The 4950-nt window shown below is 39.5% G+C and overlaps 1 pseudogene; it reads left to right on the top strand.

Annotated features, from left to right (window-relative positions):
- Window positions 1-1092, top strand: part of LOC102242358 — an 8134-nt pseudogene extending 7042 nt beyond the window's left edge.
- Window positions 1093-4950: the final 3858 nt, after the last annotated feature.

Raw genomic sequence — 4950 nt, 5'->3', positions numbered from 1 at the left:
ACCCCCCTCCCCCGCCAAGTGCACAAATTTTTGTGCACTGGGCCTCTAGTCCTATATATTAAAAGGCTAATATGCAAATAGATTGAACAGCAGAACAACCGAACGACCAGTTGCTATGGCATGCACTTACCACTAGGGGGCGTTCACAGAACATGGAAGGCATCGGCATTAGGCAGCAGAGTGCAGAACATGGTGGGCATCAGCTGTGGTGAATGTGGAGCAGGTGAGCAGATGGCACCAGACCAAAGTGGGTTGCAAGTCGCTGTCATCTAAGTGAGCCACTGGTGGTTACTGAAAATTCTTTGCTCCTGTGCACCATAGTCCTGCCCAGCACTTGTACCCGCTCCCAGTACTGGAGCCGCCACTCGCACCTGCTGCCAGCACTGGCCCTGCTTGTACCTGCAGCTGGTGCTGGAGCCAACTCTTGCATCTGCTGCCAGTGCCTGGTGCTGGTCCTGATCACTTGGTGCCATCACTGGGTGCGAGTGGCGGCTGCCAGCCCCAATTGACCCTGAGGACTTCTCCACTTCTCCCTGCTCCTGAGGGGTGATTGGGGTAGCAGCCGCTGTTCACACCCGCTGCTGGCGCTGGCCCCAATCACTCTGCACTGTCAGCAGGTGTGAGTGGGGCTGGTGCTGTCAGGGCATGGGAGTGGTGGCAGCAGGAGAGGGGCTACCAGCAGACAGAGGACCAGGGGCCATGGCAGGAGAGGCCAGGTGGGGGCACAGATGATGGCCTGAGACCTGCCCCTGTGCCCACTGCCGCCTTGCGGCCCAAGGTTCCTTTCAAGGTGCACAAATTCATGCACTGGGCCCCTACTTAATTCTATAACTGTGAAAGCTGTTTACAACATCTGAATATTTGTCATCATTTTTTATGTGTTTTGAAACAAAGTTTCAGAGTGCTGTTTTATGATAGCTCTGATCTTGGTAGTTTCTGAGTCCCCCCTTTTTCTTTGTTAATGGGTGCAAAAGACTCTTCAGATGATGTGTGTAGAGGCAACCCTTTAATAGACTGGCTTATCTCTTTCAACAAACTGAAAATGTGACAAGTGGGCAAAGAGAACACCAACCTTTGAGAGAAGTTAGCTAGGTTAATCCACACAATGATTTCAGATTCAGTTCAGAAATAAATTTTAACCTTAATAATGGGAGTCCAAATGCAGAGAATTAATATGCACCATCTACAAGACTTCCCAGGGGACAAAATATGGACAGCAGCCAAAGTCATGTGGAAAATCCACAATCTGAAAAAAGATTTATAAGACAATCTAGATCAAAACCAAGTACAACTGGAGCACTAATGGAAGTCCCGCCTACAAGAAGTCAGCAAGAAGCAGAAGCCCAGACCATAGTGGAAACACAGCAAGGACTGAAAGTAAGTCATCTCTACATTTACTGGGTGAACTTTTACAAAGATTCCATCGCAGTGTATAATCTCCAACTTTTGAGCAGCCTTTGTGTAAATGGGACAAAGATTTTTTAAAGCTCAGCACCAAGAAACACTGAGACAGCAAATAATTGGACTTGAATTGGAAAATAGGGATCTTTTTGCAAGTTCTGGACCAAGGAATGCCATTCAAGGAGAATCTTCTTCAGACAAAACAAGTTATGGTGAATCTTGTGAACTGAGACAGATAAATTCAACCATATCCTTTGATACTAAAATAGGGTGAGTTCATCCTGTAGCATATTCTGATACAGACAGCATAATTATTAGAACTCAGATAACATCTGACACCAAATAACACCGTCACTTTAGAAAGTGAACAAGGAGAACCTAGGCATATGTTTTCACATTATGAATAGGCAGACATGAGAGCTTATGCCAGTATCATTGGAATTCCCATTCATAGAATGTTAAATACTGGTTTAAGTGATACAACATCTGCTGCAATTCAAAGCACGCTAAGGCAAACAGTGACAGTGATTTAGAGCCTAGTCTCTCAGCCCCAAGTCAAAACATAGAAAGGGCAGTCACCAAATGGAAAAAATAGTTCTCATGGTAATAGGAGTTCTAGTTCCAATTCAAATTCTAACTATGCTTCCTGTTCATGTTCCACATTGACTTCTAGTTCAAACTCCAGATATATGTCTAGTTCCAGTTCTAATTCAATGTCCAGTTCTAGCTCCAGTGATGAAAATTCAGAAATTTGAATACTGTTCTCAGATTGTAGTGATGAAAGAAGATCACCAAACTCATCATCAGAAACCAGAAGAGACAGTTAACCTATGACCCCAGTAATATTTGATGAAAGTTACTTTTGGTCCTCCCTTGATCAGTTTTTTCCCTTAAATGATAATCATAACCATCCTACGGGACTCAGCAAAGCACAGATTGACAACTTCGCTATTATATGATCTTTTGTTGAAAATGATACATTAGAATTCTGTAGCATTTGCATTACAGAGTACACAGAAGGTAACAAACTTTGCATCCTACCTGCTCCCATGAATATCATGCCCACTGCATTGATCGCTGGCAGTCTGACAACTATACTTATTATATTTATTGCAGGAAAATAATGGATTCTCATGAGAAAGAAAATTCTAACTGAGATCTGAATTCTCACCTATATAAACTGTTATAGTGATGGACAAACAATAGCCATCCTTCTTATATCCACTTTTGGAGTGATGCTTAAATAGATCAACATGAATCTAATCTAATTATGAATGTAAATGTAACAATATGATCCAAATAATTGGTTCTTGAAGGAATTTTTGTATTTTCCCTACTTTCTGTTTGAGAATAAAAGGAAATATTAAAAGTCAAATAATATTGACCTACCTGACAGTAAAAATAAATTTGACACTATAGCAAGTCACTGAATTTCAAAAACTTAGCAGGTACACTGGGTTAAGTTGATCCTCATTCCATAAGAGAAATGTCTTAATATGGTCTAATCAACAAACATAGATCCTGGTAGTCTTATCTAGTCATGTAAATCCCATATATCTATCTCATAGCCATGTCCTATCTTGGACGTGTATGCAAAGAAATAGGAGCCAGCAGTTTATCATACCCTAATACTACCTTGAAGTTTCTCCCATTCCTCACTACCAATGTATTAGTCAGAGTCCTGGCTGAAAAGTAATGACACACTTGAAAAAGGTGATGGAATAGGATTTAATGAAGAGACTACTTACTAAAATGCATAAGGAATGAAGGAACCAAGATATGATGGAGTACCCTGAGGCTAACAATTGCGAGAAGCCAGTATTATCACCACTAGGCTTGAAGGGGTATAGAGACTGCAACACAGAATGTCCTATAATTATAACAGAAGGCCACCCAACAAGATCTGTGACCTTAAATAGACAAATGGTATCCACTGCCAACCTACAGTTTGAGAGGGTTCATGGAAATAAATACCCTTACCTCGCATTCCTCCTGATTTAAATTTCCTATTGGTAGTTCACATTAGTCAAACCCAATCTGAAGACAGAGAGCAAGAGAGACTTGTTGATAAAGCTATTAAAGGTCAGCCTCCTGGCCTGGCTGGTGTGGCTAGTGGTTGAGCTTTGACCTATAAACCAAGAGGCCATGGTTCAATTCCCCATCAGGGCACATGCCCAGGTTGCAAGCTCCATCCCCAGTGTGGAGTGTGCAGGATGCAGCCCATTTCTCATCGTTGATGTTTCTACCTCTCTCTCCCTCTCTGTTTAAAGAATACATATATTCTTTAAAATATATGTATATTTTAAAGATCAGCCTCCTGGATCATAGATCAGGGTAGAGAGGATGGTGAGGGTATCTGAAGAGCAAATTAGAGACCATCTACCATCACCAGAATTCCCAATTATCTTCAAATCTAGTCTATCTATGCTTTCTTGCCTCTTCCTCTTGTTCTTCATTTTTTTGCTACTTGACTCAGCTCTTTAACAACCCTCTTACATACTCAGATCTTGTATGATAAAGTAGAAACAAGTACATTTCATCTTTAGAAGTGATGAGATGACTTAGAAATTCATTCTTTCTTTTAAACATGTATATTTGGTTTGCTGTGATTAGAGACAGCTAAAGAAAAAGGGCAGTATAGGTGTTTCTTTAATTTTTGCTTCATTAGTATATTCAAGGTTCAATATCTTCTTATATATAGTTCATATAATCATTTTAAAATAGATTTTTATTTCTTACAAAGGGTTTTATGGTTTATATATGCCTCTTAAATTTTGTGTAAATGATCCAAAGTACCTAGTTGCTGCTTGGAGCCTCCCAAGTTGCAATCTGAAAGACTTAAATGTAACACCGGAGTTAAAACATGTCTACTAATTCAGTTCTAATTGTCCCCAGTACAAATCATGCCTATTTAAAATCAAATTTTAGATTATACTTCCTTCCCAATCCAAACATAGTGATTTCTCCTAATGTAGCCTAAAAACACACCTCCTTTTTTTGGGGGGGAGGGGAATATATTGGCCAGTCCAGCAAATTTTGCTTAAAATTTTCAATCCTGGTTTAGGTGAGAATACATTGCATTAAAATCTAAAACCAAAATCATAATAGTCATACATTTTGTGTAGTATACAACCTGTATGAATGTGAACAGTGTTAAGTATAAACCTGCTCTAAACATTTAAAGTCAGAATCATCACTGACCTTTATTTCCTATGTGAATTGTTGGCAGCCACAGTAATTGCACAGAACTATAAAATATAAATGGGGAGTGGTGGCAAAGTCTATTAATACATCTTTGAGCTAGCATATTTTTCACACAGAAGATATTTGCATAGACAGAAATGTAGACTTAGATCAATCCTATAAAATTTCACATTAAATTATGGAAATTGTACAAATATTCTGGTTTTATTAAGTATTTCTGATGCCAGATCTGCTTCATTTAAATTAAGTAGAATAATTAGAACAGTAGTTAGCTTTATCACTATCCTAATATATTCTGACCTTCAAAAGGATGATCACTGCCTAATTATTGCATCAGTACATTCA

The sequence above is a fragment of the Myotis brandtii genome, unplaced genomic scaffold (assembly GCF_000412655.1).
Source record: "Myotis brandtii unplaced genomic scaffold, ASM41265v1 scaffold290, whole genome shotgun sequence".
Taxonomy (NCBI): Eukaryota; Metazoa; Chordata; class Mammalia; order Chiroptera; family Vespertilionidae; genus Myotis; species Myotis brandtii.
This window is presented reverse-complemented; position numbering and strand designations above follow the sequence as displayed.